The following is a 21,116-nucleotide window of genomic DNA, read 5'->3' as shown; positions in this document are numbered from 1 at the left end:
ATTTTCATGATATTTGTAAACTGTGGAAAATAGCTTATATAGAGCTCTGTCTAATTATTTGATAGTGTGGAGAACTTAAAATTGATGTGGAATTTTAGCATTGAGTAAATAAGTTTCTTTATAGAAATTATTTGAGGAGGAGATATTTAGAAACGTTACTTTAGAGCTAGAATTTAAATGTATATTGGATTTATCAAATCGTGATCCTGATTTATCATTTTAAAATTAGTAAGAGGCAAGAAAGCTTTTCCTTGTTCAATGGTAACATGTTAAAACATATATAAGATATAAATATAATTCATGTCTTCAAAAATTTAGTATTATTAATATTAGATAAAAATAAGTTTAAATTATATGTATATTAGATCCATTAATTAGTAAAAAATTAGTAGGTAATAATTAAATTTTATGATATGCATGAATATATTACTTCACTAAAATTCTGAATACCTAGCATGTTACATTTTACTTCAGAAGCTAAAAGAATTGATCCATTCTTCTATTACAAAATATAAGGGTATTCTGATGTCATATCTTTCAGGTAAGGTCTCCAAATCTCAGGGTCTGGCTTTAAGATAGAGACAAAACCATAGTAGTATCATAATGTAAAGTTTTTCAAGTATAAACTGGAGTCCACAGAAGGAAAGGCCTTGCTGTGTCATTTCTAATTTTCTTGAGATTGGCTGTATTAAGGGGGAAAAAAAAGTCTGTTAATGTTTTTATGGTTGGTTATCAGACCCCTGAGGAAAATTTCTGCTCTGGCTGTGATATTCTGAGGCAAAAAATTAAGTCTTTGGGAAAACTATAGACACATTTGTCCTTAATTCATCTGATTTATAGTTTTCATTTCCATTATTCCTCAAAAAAATCTATCTTTTAACTTCGTATTTGTAGATTTCCTTATTTCACTTTGATAAACTGAATTCCAGGTAAGACTTATTTACAGAATGATTTATAGTAACAGACACAGTGATCTACATTCTTCTTTGCAGACCACGTTTGTCAGAGCATCATTAGTCTGGATATGAGGGAGAATATTATCAGCATGGCATGGAATATTATTTCTGTAGTGTCATAGGAATACTCATCTACCAAGTAACTTCTGGGAGTAGAACGCTTGCTTAAGGCTTAAAGTAATAGCACATGTTTTATGCTCAATTAATATAAAGCAATCATTGGAAATAAAATTGATCCAGTGATTTGGATCAAAAGAAAGTCCTCTCCACATGACTGATTTCTGTTTTGGTGATATATTTCATATATCTCAAATCACTGAGTTGTACATCACGAGTCTTTATTTCAGAGATGAAATTGATGTCAACTTTATAACTTTCTGAGGTGACATAATCATGTATCATGATGCATTACCTATGAGTTGCATTCTAACCATAATCATGTATCATGATGCATTATCTATGAGTTGCATGATGTGTTATCTATGAGGTGCAAACCACAACCCACATAATTAACTTCCAGCCCCGTGAAATAGTGGAGCCTCAGAATCCTCTAGGACAATTACTTTCTTGAGACCAATCTACTTTTACATTTTATTAAACATCACCCAATGATCATGGCCAAATATCTCTTTGTTATGAATGGATGTTGCATTTATTTAAGGAAAATTGTGAATGTATATAATGAAAGAGTAAGGAGTTGAGGCCCTACCAACTCCATTATCAGAGTCAGTCCCAAGATGGAAATAACGCATAGTCTTCAGTGTTATGCCTGGTAGCAGGAAACCAAGTGGCAATGGTAGAAGTGTAATGGTAGTAAATGAAGCAAGATAGTGTCCATAAGAAAAGACCTTTCCCAAGGCTCAAGGCATACAATTACTCAGTGTGACAACTATTGTGATGGCCACAGGCCACCAAAGAAAGAACTATTGTGATGGCTATAAGACACCAGAGAAAGAATGTTCTATCAACAACCAAAGTAATAAGTTGACAGCTATCAGAAATGGTGAAAATCTCAACCTGAACATGAGCAGTATAGTCAGTGTCATGAGCTGGATCAAATAGCTATAAGCCACCTTATTAATGAGGGGAAAAATCCACTTCCCTTAACTTCTGTTTGAGATTTTGCCCAGAGTCTACTCTTTTGTTGTTTGTGTTCTTTTACTCAAATATTCTTAGTGAACTTGTCAAAGCTTAAAATATTTAATTCATCTGATAAAGGTATAATAATATAGAGGCATATACAACAAACTTGTTTGAGTGGAGTAACCGTATATACAATACAGTCTGAGAAATTCCTGAAGATTGTTATCTCTTGGTAGTACTTTTGCAGAAATACCAAGCCAAACAAGCAAACAAAACACTTCACAGGTTTTGAGTTTCAGTTAACTAATTTAATTAAGATTTTGTTGTAATTTGTTGTATTTTCTTATTCAAATGCATTATAATTCACTGCTTACTTTTATTTACATAGAATTATTCATTAAAAGGAATACTATTATGCATTGTCACTGTGGAAAATTGGACAAAGTGAAACACAAAACAACCTAAAAATCTCTCATAATTCCATTACTTAAAGATAAAAACTCTGTGTATTCTTCCAGTTTTTTTTTTGTTTTTTAAATAACACACGTGGGCTTCCCTGGTGGCACAGTGGTTAAGAATCCACCTGCCAATGCAGGGGACAGAGGTTCGAGCCCTCATCCAGAAAGATCCCATATGCTGCAGAACAACTAAGCCCATGTGCCACAACTACTGATCCCGTGTGCCACAACTACTGAAGTCCAAGCACCTAGAGCCTGTGCTCCACAACAAGAGAAGCCACTGAAATGAGAAGCCCACATACTACAACAAAGAGTACCCCCCACTCACCACAATTAAAGAAAGCCTGCATGCTGCATGCAGCAATGAAGACCCAATGTGACCAAAAATAAATAAATTAATAAAAAAATACACAGACAAGTATATTTCAATCACAGTCTCTATAATAGTCTTCTTTTTATTTAATAATCTCAATATAAATAATTTTTAAGGTTAATTATTCTTGAATGGCATAAATATTAAAGCGATAACAGCAAAAGAATAACAATATCATGGAACAAGCATGGAGTCATGACTCAGGCACATGGACTCTAAAGACAGATTGACTGAATTTCAATCCAATCTCCACCACTTAAAAGCTGTGTGACAGTGGGAAAATGTCTTAAACCTTCTTTATTTCAATTTCCCTTATTTTGTAAATACTACTGTATTGATAAACAAAATCTGCACTATCACATTACAATAAAACACCATAATTCTTGCTAATGACTCCTTTAGTTTAAACTTTAAGTGTTTTCCAGTTTTCTTTTCTTTTCTTTTCTTTTTTTTTTTTTTTTTTTTTTTTTTTTGCTTTATTACTTTCCTTCTATTTATACAAAATTCTGCAGTGACAATTCTTCTAGCTATCTGGCAAAAACTTAATTATTTCCTTAGGATAAATTCCCAAGTGTAAAATCATGATCAAACAGTGAGTACATTTTAAAGACTTTAGGTACACAAGACTGAATTACCTTCTAGAAGTGCTATACAAACATACATTTACATTAATATTATACAAGAGGTACACTGACCCTTTCCAATATTGACATGTATGGGTGTGCATATGTCTGTGTATGCAAATAATATATATGCTGGGGAATATACATGTGTATTTTAATGTTTGTCATTTTGACAGGACATAAGTGCAGACAAATGGATTCTTATTGTTTACACTAGCTGCACTTTATGATTCTGAAGAACAAGGCTCCCAACTGTTGAATCAATGCACTATGAAAAACACTTATTTTCTCCCTTTTCCACACTCTCATGAACCTAGGGCTAGATAATATAATCATATCTACCCAATAGAAAATAGCTAAACAAACTTTAGAAAAGAATATTTTTTTTTTCTTTCAGTTATGAAGAAGGTAGGTTGTAGGTACTTGTGGGGCCCTCAAATGTATTTTCAGGTTAAATTCACTCCAACTGGGTGGTTTACAACACTTTAACCTGAGAATTTAGAAAGTAATTCCATATTTAAAGTATTTCTAAGAAACCACCAGAAGAGACATCATATCTCTCTGCATGGATTTACCTTCAACCCAAGCCTCAAGAATTTCAACAGATAAATCTTCAAGAAGTCTATAAAATAATGAAAACCAAACAAAAGTCTGTCTCTCTCTTTCTTTCTTTTCTTTGTACACATACATACATGACACACCAGAGTTAATATTAAGTACAGAGAGCCATAGGTTTAAATCTACCTATCTATATCTATATCTGTGATTAAACTACTAAGTCCAAGATCTATAATACTACATTATCACCCCTCAAAGTATCCCTTTTGTTCTTCCCAATTAATATCTCATTCCCACAAAAATAACCACCATTCTTACTTATAAATATGTTGTGATGGCATAAACATTTTTAAAAAGATGTAGAAAAAGCAATAAATTGAAATTGAAGACAGTATTAGCAAGAAAGTCACAAATATAAAAGGAAGAAATGAATTTGAGAACAAATAATTAACAATGTTAAAACATATTTTCTGTAGGACTGAAAAAAGGAGGATGGATAAAGTATAAAATTTTATGCTACATCTTTTGGAAAGAAATAGGGAATACTGGCCTATTCAAGGGACAAAATAATCTCCAGAAACAGATCTTGTATAAAACATAGATCTTGGATTTACCTGACAAAGACTTTAAGAAAAAATATCACAAATATGCTTAATGAACTAAAGAAGAATGCAGACAGACAACTAAACTAGCAAAATGATTTATGAACAAAATGAACTAAAGAAGAATGCAGACAGACAACTAAACTAGCAAAATGATTTATGAACAAAATGAGAATATTAACACAGAGACAGAAATTTTCTAAAAAATAACAAAATTAAAATTATGGAGCTGAAAAGTGTAATTACAGAATTGAAAAATTCACTGCAGGGGTTCAACATAAGACTTGATAAGGAAGAAGAAATAATCAGCAAACTTAAAGGTAGGTAACTTGAAATTAGTGAGCCTTGGGAACAAAAACATAAAAAGAATGAAGAAAAGTACACAGAAACTAAAAGACTTATGGTACATTATGAAGTGGGCCAATATATGAATTGTGGAAGTCCCAGAAAGACAAGAGAGAAATAAAAGACCAAAGAGGTTATTTGAAGAAATAAAGGCTATAAACTTCCCAACTTTGAGGAAAGATGTGGATTTAAAAATATAAGAAGCCCAAAGATATCCAGGTAGTATCAACCTAAAAACTCCCACTGAGACATATTATAATCAAACTCTCAAAAGTCAAAGACAGAAAGAGAATTTTGAAAACAGCAAGAGAAATCATATATAAAGAATTTTACCTCATAACCAAATTGAATTTACTGCTGGAATGACAGGATGGTTCAACATACAAAAGTACATCAATGTAATACAGCACATTAAAAGAATGAAGGAGGGAAAACACACTACTTATTATTCAATTGCCTTGGAAAAGCATTTGACAAAATTCAACATCCTTTGATGATTAAACCACTCAGCAAACTAGGAGTAGAGAAAATATTTTTAAATATTGTGTGGCTATATATGAAAAAATCCACAGGCAACATTATACTCAAAGGTGAAAGACTGGAAACTTTTTCTCTAAGATCAGGTATAAGACAAAGATTCTTGCTTCCATCACTTCTACTTAACATAGTACTCAGTAGAGGACTAACCAGAATAATTAGGCAAGAAAAAGAAATAAAATCATACAAATTGGAAAGAAGAAGTAAGACTAACTCTGTTCACAGGCAACATGCTTTTATATATAGAAAACCCTACAGTTTCTACACTAACTAGATAGCTGATATACACTAACAAAGAAAAATCTGAAAAGGAAATTGAGGAAATAATTCTTTTTATTATGGTATAAAACATAATAAAATATTTAGGAATAAGTTTAAGGAGGAAAAGATTTGTATACGAAAAACTATAAGTCACTGAAGGAAATTAAAGAATGCTTCAATAAATGGAAAGATATCTCAAGTTCATGAATTGGAAAGCCTAATATTGTTGAGATATCAACACTAACCAAAGCAATGCAATCTTTATCTAAATCCCAATGACACATTTTGTAGAAATAGAAAAATCTATCTTAAAATTAACTTGAAATCTCAACAAATTCCAAATAGCCAAAGCAATTTGAAAATGAAGAACAAATTTGGAGGTCTCACACTTTGATTTCCAAACACTACAGAGCTACTGTAATCAAAACACTGTGGTACATGTCACAGAGCTGCTGGGCCCGTGAGCCACGGCCACTGGGCCTGCGCGTCTGGAGCCTGTGCTCCACACCGGGAGAGACCACAACAGTGAGAGGCCCACGTACTGCAAAAAAAAACAAAAAACACTGTGGTAATTGCATAAAGATAGGCATGTAGACAAATGAAATACAATAGAGAAACAGAATGAAACCTTTACATATATGAACAAATGATTTTAACAAGGGTATCAAGAAAACTCAATGAGGAAAAGACAATCTTCTAAACAAATGGTGTTGGGAAAAGTGGATATCTAAATAAATAAATAAATAAATAAATATATATATATATATATATATATATATATCCAAATAAGTATTATCTATTTATTATATATATATAATATAGTATATATGTGTATATATATAAATACACAATCTTTCTGGAGAGAGATTTATACATTTATACAATTTATATATATATAAATTTGGACCCTTACCCTGCACCGTATACAAAATTAACTCAAAATGGATCAAAGACCTAAATGTAACAGCTAAAGCTATTAAATTTTTAGAAGAGAACATAGGGGTAAGCTTCAATATATTTGCTTTGGTAATGTTTCCTTGGATATAATACCAAAAGCACAGGGAACAAAAGAAAAATAGATAAGTTGGATTTCATTGAATCTTTAAAAAGTTTGCATATCAAAGAATGTTATCAATATACTGAGAAGGCAACCAAGATGGAAGAAAATTTTGCAAATCACATATTTGATAAGGGGTAAATATCCAAATATATAAAGTCCTTCTAGAATTTAGCAACAGCAACAAAAAACAAACAACCTGATTAAAAAATGGGCAAATGGGCATTTCTCCAAAGAAGACATATGAATGGTCATAAGCACATGAAAAGATATCAATAGCACTAGACATTAGAGAAATACAAATTAAAACCAAAATGAGATACCACCTCTTACCTACTAGGAATGGTACAATAATTTTCTTAACACAAAATAATGTGTTAATAAGGCTGTGGAAAACAAAAATCCTCATATATTGTTAGTGGAATGTAAAATGGTGTAGGCTCTGTGGAGAGCAGTTTGATGTTTCCTCAAATAGTTAGATATAAAATTAGCATACTACTCAGCAATTCCATTCCTAGGTACATATCCAAAGAGATATGAAAACATATGTGTACATAAAAAATGTTGTAGTATGTTTATAGTAGCATTCTTCACAACAGACAAAATGTGGAAACCACCTAAATGAGTGTCAATGGATGAATAGATAAACAAAATGTAGTATGTACATACAATGATATATTACTCATCCATAACAAGGAGTATATGGTACAACTTGAACAAACATTGAAAGTGTTATACTAAGTGAAAGAAGCCAGACACTAAAGTTCATATATTGAATGATTCCTTCATATGAAATATCCAGAATAGACAAATCCATATGTAGAGAAAGATTAGTATTAGCTTTGTCATACTGTCACCATATCATGTTGGTCCCATAGCACGTCCCCATATTATATATAGGCAGCAGGTGGGAGATCAGAAAGGATTGCCAAAGGACCCAATTAGTCACCTTGCTTTAGAATGTTGTGCCATTTATCATACATTCCCCTTGGGTTTGATATTTCAGTTCATATTCTAAGACAGCAGGAAAAGGTGTGTGTGTGTGTGTGTGTGTACACTGCATACACTGAAATTCTCTATCATTTTTAGTGACTTGAGTGAGGAAAGGTAGGTTGCAGAAGCTTGGTCTGCTATCTTTACCCTATCCACTGCTCTTCCTCCTCCTCCTGCAATGATATGATCTTTAATTATTTTAATAAAACTATCAAAAATGGGAAGGATTATCTGAATTATTTCTCTATGTGAGACATTTTCTGTAAATCCTGAATAGTAGGTAAATCTGCGGTACTGACTGAAAGTGTGAAATCTTTGCAGACAATTTAAGTGATAAGCATATTGCTTAGATGTGGAACTGGGACAGGTCAAGAAGTCTCCTTGTATTTACTAAAATTCATCATGAATAAGAGTTAAGAGAAATAAGGGGTTGAACAAGCAGATTAGCATAACAGCTGCAAAATGAGCCCTTAAAATTATTTAAAAAGCCAGAAGATGATGACTTTTGATGCACAGCTCAGACTATAGTCTAACTACTGTTCAAAGCATTAGCCACAGAAAATAGTTTAAATAAAAATGCGTATTAAAACCTAACTCATTATTTTCTCTGATAAACTTTAAACACAGTGTGTGTCTATATAGAAAATCTAGTAATATTATTTCTCCAAAATTTTAAAAAAATAACCCAAAATATTAAAATGAACCAAAATATTATAATAAAAACAAACAGACATATATCTGACAATTAAAACCACATGTCAATTCTTGTTACATAAATATATTAAAAGAATTGCATTTATATGTTTTAATTGAGCATCAATAAAAGAAACAGTGAAACAAAAGGACACTTCCTTAAGAATTGCTTTCCATAATTTTTGCAATAAATGTAAAGTTTGAACATGAAAGCTGAATTGTTTAACTAATAATTCTTATTACTATCTAATAATTTGATAAGGATGATAAAATACTCAAAGCATATAGTTTCTCTAACATACTGAAACTTAACTATATGAAAGTTACTTCTAAGAGAGTTGTATAAATAAAAGTGTTTTGGAAGAAAATATACTGTTTTCAAGATATTCTATTGAGATAATACAACTTGTAATAGTATTTTTCATACAAAAAGGAAATGTCTTCCTTACTTCTTTCACTCATTCCCTTTCCATTAGCTGTTCATTATATTTCATTTTTATTCAATAAGCATATTAACCAACTTTGTGCCATACATAGAACTAATCCATGGTCAGACAAAAGTAACCAAACATTTACCCTTAATCAGCTTACAGTTTAGGCCAGACAAGTGAACAAATAATCAAGACACAAGGAGATAAGAAAGATAAAGAACAATTTTAATAATATAAATAAATTGCCAAATGACAAAGAGCAAATAAGTGGTAGATGTGGATTTTTGAATCCATGGCTATAAGACACTAAGATCCTGTCACCACAAGGGTGCATCCCAAGGCTGCCTGTCAGTTTCAGGACACAGGGTTAAAACATGGACATATGAACAACAATAATTAAAACAACATTTAAATTAACAAATGCATGACCACTTAGGAAACAGATCTAATTGTGATGAAAATATATTTATTTAGTATTATTTTAGACTAGACATCAATTGTCCAATACAAGGATGACATATGAATGGTCCATAAGCACATGAAAAGATGTCAACAGCACTAGACATTAGCAAAATGCAAATTAAAACCAAAATGAGATACTACCTCTTACCTATTAGGAATGATACAATAATTTTCTCAATGGAAAATAATGTGTTAATAAGGCCGTGGATAAATAGAAATTCTCATACATTGTTAGTGGATGTAAAATGGTGCAGGCTCTTTGGAGAACAGTTTGATGTTTCCTCAAATAGTTAGACATAGAATTAGCATACTACTCAGCAATTCCATTCCTAGATACATATCCAAGAGACATGAAAACATATGTCTACATAGAAAATTTTGTAGGTATGTTTATAGTAGTATTCTTCATAACAGACAAAATGTGGAAGCCTGTTTCTTTCCTAACATTCACATCTTAATATTTCAAAGTCTACCACTATATCACAGATTAGAATAAAGACATTTTTATATTCCCTAAATATTTCATCTTTGTATCATTGAAATTAGTTTAATCAAGAATGTTATACTTTTTCGTTGTACACATTTATTTCTAAGAATACACTGTGACCTATGTGCTAGGGAATAACAAGTCATAAAGGTTCACCCCCAGTGTCCATTTTGATGACATAAAAAATAAACTATTGGGTTGGCCAAAAAGTAGGTTCAGGTTTTCCCATAACATCCTCTGGAAAATAATAGTGTGAACTTTTTGGCCAACCCAATATTTTAAGCTCCATAATCTAACTGTACTCCAAATATAATTCAAAAAATTAAGAATTTTTAAAACATAAGTCGCCTTAATGGCACAAATGTGTATATCAGTGATTCAACCCAGATACCACGAAAACTCAAAAATATTTTTGAAGCAAGTGGACATTTAACAGAGAGTAAGAGAAAACTTGACAATAGCTTGCATGGGTAGATATTTGTAAAACGTTTTGACAGTCAGTCAGAGTTAAAGCAAATTTGTTTTGACACAAAAAATTAGGAATGAAACAAGAACTTAGATCATGTTTACTAAAAGGTTCTTACAGAATAAACACAGACATTTTGTTGACTCTTGATTATTGGTATATATTTGAAATATAGTGGAATGAATCAAGTAATCACTCAATTTTTTAGTTTTGCCACTGTGGGTAAATATAAAAAAGAGATAAATGGCAACATTCTTAGTTATTGGAATTATTTTTAGTACTGACATTATGCAATTTTTTTTTACTTATAAATTATCAAAATATATGTACATATTAGTTGCTCAAATTTTATCATTCTAAATACCTAGGAGTTATAGTTATATGATGATTGAGCAACAAGCTGATTAGTAAATATCAGCTCTAAGGTAATGTTGAACTTATTCTGGTTTCAAATTTTCCACCTTTAAACAATAGATCCATTACATTAATATATTGTGATATAGATGTTAATATGAATTACATAGAATATTTACTAGTTGTTAGCCAATTTCTCCCTGTAAATCATGTTTATTTTACTTTTCAAAATTAAAATTGTAAAACATTTGCTTCATTAAAAAAAAAAAAACCTCTTGTCTTTATAAATACAGTTGATTTTTATTATTCAGAGTAGTTCTATTCTAGAAGGTCATCATGAACACCTAATTAGCAACTATGAATTGTTAACCCTAGGAGAAATACAGGAGTAGGTCACAACATTTTCACCAATCTTGTGTGCTTATATTTTAAGACACTTTATTTACTACATATTGTTGACTCATTAACATTGAATTCATGGCCAATAGTGCTATAACTCATGCCTGAACACAGTTTTATTTAACACAAATGTTTTCTCCATAAAGCCCATCACAGTCATGTTCTTAGGAACAGTAGACAGCACTTCAACCTGGGGGCCGTTTTAAACAGCAAAGTCACAAAGAGCACAGAAATGCAAAAAAGGCTTGGTATTAAATACATCATGGCAGGACACCTGAATACAGTATGAGAGCTGAAACAAGAAAGCAGAACAACTCCTTGTTCAACATGAACTGAGAACAAGCACGTTGGGCAACACAAATTTTTTACAGCTCTGCGTCTTCAAACGATAGTGAAAATAGCCTCAATTATTGGTTTGGGTGTTGCAAGTAAATGTCAGTGTGTAGGTGAATTTGCAATATGGAATCTGCAAAATAATGAGTATCGGCATCTAAATCATGTATCTGTCAGGTGCAGCTATACTGTCTCCTTTTTGAGGAGCTTCTTACAATCTTGAGATGAGTGACAACAAACAGATTACAGATCTTTCTTGACTTGAAATGGGATGATATTTCTATAAACCGATTGTAAATTGAAAATATCTTAGGGAGAAAATGTGTTTAATACACCTAACCTACCAAACATCATAACTCCACCTGGTCCACCTTAAGTATGTTCAGGACAATTATATTAGCCTACAGTTAAGCAAAATCATCTACTACAACATCTATTTTATAATGAAGTGTTGAATATCTCATGCATTTAGAGAATACTGTACTGAAAGTGAAAAACAGAATGGTTTTATGGCTAGAGAATGGTTGTGTTTACCCTGGAGATTCCATGACTGGCTAGGAGCTGTGCCTCCCTCCTGCTGCCTAGCATCATGAGAGAGTATAGTACTACATATCACTAGCCAGGGTAAAAAATCAAAATTCAAAATTTGAAGTAGGGTCTCTACTGAATCTGTACTTCTTGTGCATCATTTAAAGTTGAAAAATTATACGTCAAACCATCATAGGTTAATGATCACCTATATAGTATTTTTCTGATCCCCTCCTCCCAGGCCCTTTTTTATAGACATACCTGAAGTAAATATCTTTAGCCATTGTTGTTATTAAATAGTAAGGGTACCAGATTCAGTGGCTGGCTAGCTGAATATTTTGACTTTACAAACTGTAGATTACTAATAATTTGATCAAAGATTTTTTCCTGATTTTGAGTAAAATATTGACATTAAATAAATGTATTAGGTATGGATGGGTACAAATATAAATAGGCAGAGCCAATAATCACCCCACATGCACTAGTATGCTGTTTCAGTTGGTGCCTATCCTCATTGATCAGGGCCAATTTTAACTGACTGCCCATGGCTTTCGGTTTATCAATCCTATGCTATGTTGTTAAATATTTTATATGTCATTCCAGTAGGTAAGACTGTACATGTACATTTTCTTTCCAAGAATATTTATTTACATTATAAACAGTGTTTCATACTTTTATAACGTTTAAGTAAATTTGGACAAAAAATTCATTTGGGCTAAAGATCAGCAATTTTACTTAGTACAAAAAATTAGAAAAATATAAAGAGTTTATTGAACTTTAGAGTTGCATGGAAAGAGAGTAGAAAAGGCAAAGAATCAAGAAAGGAAAGGCTAGAAAGTACACATTCCAATTTGTATGACACTCTGAAAAAGGCAAAATTATGGTAACAGAATTCAGATCAGTGGTCACCAGAAACTGGACATAGGGAGGTGACTGGAATCAAAGAGGCACAAAAGAACTTTCTGAAGTGATATAAATGAAAAGAAGGATAAGTTGGACAATATTAAGATTAAGGACTTCTTTTCACCAGGTGACACAATTAAAGGAGTACAGTAGTCCACAGAGTGAGAGAAGGTATTGCAATAGCTCTATCTTACAAAGTGTGTTCAGGACACCTAAAGTAAAAAGGGCTGAAAAACAGATATTTCAAATATAAGGTAGCCAAATGACCAATAAGAATACAAAAAGTTCCTTAATTGTGTTAGTCATTAGGAAATGCAAATTAAATTCAAAGAAAAGAGCCACAAATAAGGTATAATAAATGGAAAATATGACAATATCTGATGCAGGCAAGGATGTAGCATGAAAGGTCAATATTCAAGACTTTAAGTATCAACCTTACTCAAACTTAAGAGATTCTTTAGCTTTAATATTTTATGTATGATTTTAGCTTACAAGCTTATTAAGAACAGTGTTGTGCTCTTTTCTAAGAAGGGCAAAAGATTACCACTTCACAGGAAAGGTTTTCTATAAAATTATATATCCCATTCAGCATGTTTGTTTCCAGTTAATTATAGATCTGTCTATAATATGCCAGCTCTGACTAAAATTCTATTCTAAATCTCTTATCAGGATAAATCCCACTGAATCCAATGGAAACTCTTCATCCTCATCTCAATTTTTCCTTATTAATTTTGCAAATAACAGGAAAATTCCTAATTAATCACCATTCTTATATTCTGTATATTCACTAGGGACTTAACAATCATGTTTTATAGACTATTTTTCAATAGGTCAGCCGTTTTTATTTATTTTGTGATAAAGATACTATAAATCATAAATTGATTGAAAAAATGCTCTAAAATATGTGAAACTAACAATACTATATGATCTGTTATTAATGAGTTCAATTTCACACAAAAATTGTTAAAATAATGATGTGCTTTTTTAGGTGATCATTTATCATGTAGTAGACATCCTTTTTGTCTTTTAATCTATTTTTTAAAAATTTATCTCAGTAATGTTTCTTCTACACTGTTTTAAATAATTTCCTATTGTTTTTATAGTCATGGTTCCCAAATGTTAGTTACATATGATTTATTGGATAGTTTATTTAAAAATGGAAATAATCTGCACCTCCATGTTCGTGGCAGCATTATTTACAATAGCCAAGTTGTGGAAACAACCTAAATGTGCATCGATGGATGAATGCATAAAGAATATGTGATATATATATATATATATATATATATATATATATATATATGATTATTATTAAGCCTTAAAAATTTGCCATTTGTAACAACGTGGAATGACCTTGAGGGCATTATGTTAAGTGAAATAAGTCAGACAGTGAAAGATTATATGATCTCCCTTACATATGGAATCCAGAAAACAAAAGAACAAACAAAGAAACAAGAAGCATACAGATACAGAGAGCAGATTGCCAGAGGGGAGGGAGCTTGGGTATGGGCAAAATGGGCAAAGGGAGGGGGGGCTTCAAAAGGTACAAACTTCCAATTATAAAATAAGTAAGTCATGGGAAGGTAATGTACAGCATGGTGACTATAGTTAATAATACACTATTGTATATTGGAAAGTTGCTAAAAGAATAAATTTTAAAAGTCTTCAACACAGAAAAAAAGAAATGTGTTACTATGTATGCTGATGTATGGTAACTAGACTTATTGTGCAGAACATTTCACAATGTATACAAATATTGAACCGTTGTATACCTGAGACTAAAATAAAGTTATATGTCAGTTAGACATCAATAAAGAAAAGAAGAAAATGGAGATCACTCCTAAATCTCATTCTGAGAGATGCTGATTTATCAGGGCTACAGAGTAAATGTCACTTTTCCAGATCTTTTTTATACCCAAGGCAAAATTTGGGGGTACTTCCTGCTGGCGTTTATGCTGAACTTTTACTAACTCTAATGTAACTTTTATTATTTTTTTTTAGTCATTTGTCTATATATGTTAATTTCAGATCATAACAGTATAACATTTTGGGTAGAAAATGACCTTGAGAAAGTCACCCAGCATAAGTTTCTTAAATTTAATCATGCATTTACTGGGTCTTTCTTTTCTTTTCTTTTTTTTTTTAATCTACTCTAAGAGTGGACTAGGTACTGGGTTAAAAAAATGAATAGGACTCTGTTCCTGTCTTCACAGATGTAAAATTACTAGTAAGTACTACTACTACTACAGCTACTACTAGTGGTAATGACAACAAGAACAACACTACCACCACCACAATAACAAAAACATTTATGGACACATTTACAGAATCTTTATTATAAGAACATTACTGTGAGTATTTTTATGAGTATAGCAAGTTATCAAGTTAGGAATTACTAATAATCTTATGTATCCTCTCTAACAGAAGGTACTAAAGTTCAGAAAGGTTAACTGAACCTTTCAAGTTTCCCCAGTTAATAATCTATCAAGACATCGTGAATACAGTAAAATTAAACTTGGTAGGTCTGCTAATAGAGATTAGTTATGTGAAATGTGAATGATGGCTAAGGAAACATTGCCTAATAGTAAGGGTAGTGTGTATGGATCAAGAAAAGTTTCACAAAGGAGGTGACTTTAAAGGAAGAATAATTTTGTATATTCCACATAGAGAAAAGTATATGATGAGAGGAAAGGAAGAGAGTATTGCGTACTGTAGGAAGAAAGGAAAACTTAAGCCAAGGCATTGGGGTAGAAACATATTTCATGTAAAACTTGAGGAGCATGACAACAATGGAGCATCTAGTCTATGGTTGTATGTGGCCCAAAGGGAGTCTTGAAATTGTGGCTTTGATAATATGATGAAATAGACAATAGTTACTGTGGTTTCATTTCTGAAAACTGGATTTTCTGGTTCAGAATTGTATTTTATTAACAGTTTTAGATTAAAATGAATCCCTAGGATTAAAAATGAACAGATAAGTGTTTTTCTCACACATTAAGACTTTGATAGAAAAAGTTCTCCATATTAACCAGAAAAAGAAAATAGAGATGTAATAAAGATTTCTTATCCAGTCGGTTTTTACTAACTATGAGCACAGTAGCTTCTGAACCTAGAAATATTTGTTAAATACATAATTGAGTGAGTGATGTTAATGTATGCAGTGAAAGGACAATGGTTTTGTCTGGGTAATATCACAGGTCTAACAACTAAAAGTGTGAGGACAATAGAAAATTTCTTTACTTTTACTATTACTTTATTTAAAAATTTATGAAGAGAAAAACTGATCTTTTTTTTTTTTGAAGTTAAATAATTTACAGGACTTTATTTGCAGCAGATTAGGTGCCCTCAAGACGGACTCAAATTTTCTATGGGTAGATATATTTAAAAAAATTAATAACTGTAATAAATAACTTGAATAAAATCTACTCTCCAACTAGTGTTATATTATGGGTGAAGAATAGAACTTTGAATCCATGTTCAGGTAACACTTTGAATCCTATTTTGATTAACCTTGGGACTATGCAGTAAAGGTTTTTTTCTATATCTTCTAACTTTCAATAGAAAACTGATCTTTAAATCAGAAAAATAACTACAAGAAATACGGTTTCCTTATTCATAACAATATTTTCTTCAGTTGTTAAATGTCTTTAAACTATATCTTCAAAGATGTACTAACTTCTGTCATCTATTCTGCAGCTTGTCTTCTGCCAGTTGAAGGCCTATGAATGTAACAGTTCAAATTAAAATTGCTAATCCTAGCCTTGAAAAGAAAAGTGGGAACTATGCATTCTTATTTTAACTGGCACATTAGACTTAGAACAACTAATTCTGTCAAGTAACAAAGTGCCCAGTACATTTTTCCTTGTGGATGAATGAAAAAGTTTCAGAGAATGTTTAAAATCTTCCCATATACACCTAAAAGAAAAGATTCAACACAAGATCAGTATACAAATATCTTGTTAAGCCATGTTCTTTGGGATTTTTTAACAATGGAAGAAGAGGAATGGATTTAATTAGAACTTAAGGAAAAAAAAAACATTAAGCACAAGGATGATTAGATCAGAATGTGTTAATATCCATCCTGGTTCAAACATAAATTAGACACTTGATTACAATGAAAGTTAAATTAAAAATCTGCAGGTAAGTAACCTGCAGATCACTGGACTCCACTTGGTCATGGATAAAGAGGCTAAATTCAGTGCACCTGGCAAGACGTACTACTTCATTATACTTCAGTAATTGCTAGTAATGCTATTCTACTGAAATCAAGGTCTACTTTTTCAAGAAAATAATATGGGTTTTTATGCTGTGGAGACTACCTCATGGCCATTGCTATTTCTTAAATTTACTGAAAGCCTTTTCTAAATGAATTCTTCATATATCTTTCTTATGTCCTTATAGCTTTCTCTACTTCACATGGTAAAATCCTACTCAGAAGTAATATTCAATTAAAATACAACTCTTCTATATACTCCATGGAGTTCTTATGACTGACTGGGTCCTTTTGATACTCATATAATACCTTCTTGTTTCCCTAGAGCATTTGGCAAAGTTCTTTGTTATAACACTCATGCTGATGTGCCATTCTCTTTCTACATGTTTCTACTCAACTAGATTAGGAAAACAAGAGCAGAGAGTATGCATTTAACTTTAAGAATTTTCTCAGAACTTGGTGCCTAGTAAGTGATGAATGAAAGTTTCTTAATGAACAAAAAAGTGTACAAAATGAATGAAAGCATAAAGAAATGATAAATGAATGAGTAAATGAATGGATTAATGAACTAAAAAGTATTGGTGGGCAGGCTAATTATCCTTTTTGCTTCCACTAATGCTTTCATTCAGCTGACACCTCTCTGTAAAATCTGTATTTCTGTCATCTGCCTCTATCATTCTCCAACTCTTGGCATTGCTAATATCTATTGTCCCCTCGGCCCACTTTTGATTCCTTTCTCTCAATTTTTTTCTTACTTCTTCACCCTTAATTCTCACCATTTCTAGGTATCTTTAGTATCCATTCAATTTCTTGGCATCAATTGCTTGGCCTCTTCATTTTCTGAGATTGTCATCTTTTCTGTAAATTCATCTACTTCTTGTTTCTTATAGTTATCTGAAATTGTTTTTCCTTTAACATAATAACTTGAAACTCTCATTTTTTAATTTCACTTTTTTTTCACCCATGTGTTGCTTTGATCATACAGAGATTTCCAGGCCCTTCTCCTCTCTACTTTTTCACTTCTTTCTACAAACAATTACTCCCTTCTCTCTCCAGTTCACCATGGTTCATTGTGGCCAATGCTTCATTAAGAACATTCTCAGGACTCTTGTTATAGTGTTGTGCCAGCTTAGCCCCACAGAAAAAAATCTCAGAATTTCTCAGATTTATACAAGTATAAAGTAATTTTTTTTCATCTCAAGTCTCCCAATCATTGTGCTCTTCCCTAGTTCTCCATCTCCTACTCTCCAGAGTGACAAAACTTTGACTCTTTCAACCCATAACTTATCTATTGCAATCAAATCATAAACGCTTTTGACTGTCTTCAAAACGGCTTCTTGAATACTTTTCTTCTCTATGCTCTATGTTTTTCAACATTTTTAATTCATCTTTTATACAGTTTTTAAAGGTTAGTTTCCATTTACAGTTATTAAAAAATACTGGCTATATTCCTAGTTGTGCTGTACAGTTCATCCTTGAGCCTTTCTTGTACCCAATAGTTTATATAAAATAGATTAAAGACCTAAATGTAAGACCGGATACTATAAAACTCCTAGAGGAAAACATAGGCAGAGCATTTTCACAGCAATATTTGTTTAGATTTCTCTCCTAAAGTAAAGGAAATAAAATCAAAAATAAACAAATGGGACCTAATTAAACTTAAAAGCTTTTGAAATCAAAGGAACCATCAACAAAATGAAAAGACAACCTACTGAATGGGAGAAAATATTTGCAAATAATATGACCAATAAGGGGTTAATATCCAATATATATAAAGATATCATACAACTCAACATCAAAAAGATCTAACGACACCATTAAAAAATGGGCTGAAGAACTGAATAGACAGTTTTCCAAAGAGGAAATTTAGATGGCCAACAGGCACATGAAAAGATGCTCAACACCACTAATAATCAGGGAGATGCAAATCAAAATCACAATGAGATATCACCTCACACCAGTCAGAAAGGCTATCATCAAAAAGAACACAAATTACAGATGCTGGCGAGGGTGGACAGAAAAGAGAACCCTCCTTCACTGTTGGCAGGAGTGTAAATTGGTGCAGCCACTGTGGAAAAGAATATGGAGGTTTCTCAAAAAAAACTAAAAATAAAACTACCATATAACCCAGCAATTCCACTCCTGGGTGTGTATCAGAAATAAAACAAAACAAAAACACTAATTCAAAAAGATACATGCACCCCAATGTTCATAGTAGCATTATTTACAATTACCAAGACATGGAAGCAACCTAAGTGTTTATCAACAGATGAATGGATGAAGAAGATGTGGTGTATATATACAATGCAATACTACTCAGCCATTAAAAAATGATTTTTTTCCCTATTTTACTTAAGTTCTATCTAGTGTTGAAGTTTGAGCTTAAACATCACTTCCTTTATGCAACCATTCCTGACCATTTAACTCAGGTTAGTCTTCCATCCATGTTATTCTTCACTCACGTAGCTCTTTTTTTGTAATATTTAAATTTCTGATTTAATTGCACATCTTTCTCAACATACTGCTAACAACATAGGAGGGATAAATCTCTCTTTAAAAAAACGTTTTTCCAAAGTAATACATGAATTATTTAAAATATCTAATAATACAAATATGCTCATAATATAACCTGTTCCCAAATTCCCAACGTCCAATCTTACCTCTCAAAGGAAATTACATTGAACTATTTAGACTGTTTATATTTTCTAGGAGAAAGCCTCATAACCTCATAACTGTATATAATGATCTTATGTCATTGTTTCTTGAGCTGTTTAAAAGACATTAGCAAATGTCTTCTCACAATAATAGATCAAAATTTAACTTGGCCTAACTTCTCCTCTGTCTCAATTTACATTTATACTTAAAATTATAATATCTTTGTAACTTTCAATAATATACTCAGATTTTTATTTTGTCAGCTTTTTCATCATTGTTGTTTTTTGTGGTCCAGAATCTGTAGACCAATCTTTTGATTCCTCAGGAAAATCAAGAACCTAAACATATATTTCTCTTATTCTCCTCCATAAACCTCCAAAGTTTTGATAACTGTTTTTTTTAATTAAAAAATTAGTAATGTATACACTCTCTTTCATAGCCATAATAGTTTCTCTAATTGTAGCAATACATAAACTGGGCATTTTCCTTTTATGCTAGAAGAGTTGACAGATATCAAGTACAGAGCCATCTAAAAGATGCCCATGTTTGCCTTCTGACTCTTACCCCATCACTTTTTCCAACCAGTATGTATGATCAGAATACCAGAGTTTATAGAAATAAAGAACTGTGTAAGTGTTTTATCATCTTATTTTGAAGAGCTAGGGCCTCTCCACCACAAACTGAATGTGTAGACTGAGTATTGTGTTAGTAAACTGTCTCACAAAAAAAGACCTTTTTGAGTATTTGCAAATATCTTTGGTATAAATACTTACACTGTGGCAGGTTTTTCAAGCTATCAACTTAACATCACAGAATGTGTTGTTGGGAAGAGACACAGTGAATCTGCTCCCTGTAGTCAATACAAGCTGCCTCCAGGATACCACTGAGTAGACTAAAACAAAACAAAACATAGATATTTGAGGAGCCTGCAAAGAAGGGATGCTGGTCTCTTGCTTTCCAGCTGGATGTTTAATGTATCATTAGAAGAGCAATAAAAGTGTGTGAACGTATTCCTAAAAAATCTGACGTGTCCTTTTTAATCAGAAGTACACATGAACATAGACATTGCTGTCTGCCTGAATCATTCTGGCCATAAATTCAGGGAAGGAGAGTGAACGGTAATGACACAGCCTGGAATCCTAATATCTGTATTGATTATATTATGTTTCCTCAGTTCCAGGTGGAGTCAGAGAAGTTTCTATTGGCCTTGATAGAACCTAACCAAGAGGGTGGCATAAGGGGAAACTGTAAGGAAAAATAAAGTTTTCCCCTACCCTCTATGGTTGTTGGCAGTTCTGAAGATTAAAGACAGATGAACAGGAAGAAGGAATATACATGTTTAATAG

The sequence above is a fragment of the Aethalodelphis obliquidens genome, unplaced genomic scaffold (genome assembly GCF_003676395.1).
Source record: "Aethalodelphis obliquidens isolate GAN/ISIS:26980383/991018 unplaced genomic scaffold, ASM367639v1 scaffold13, whole genome shotgun sequence".
Lineage (NCBI taxonomy): Eukaryota > Metazoa > Chordata > Mammalia > Artiodactyla > Delphinidae > Aethalodelphis > Aethalodelphis obliquidens.
This window is presented reverse-complemented; position numbering follows the sequence as displayed.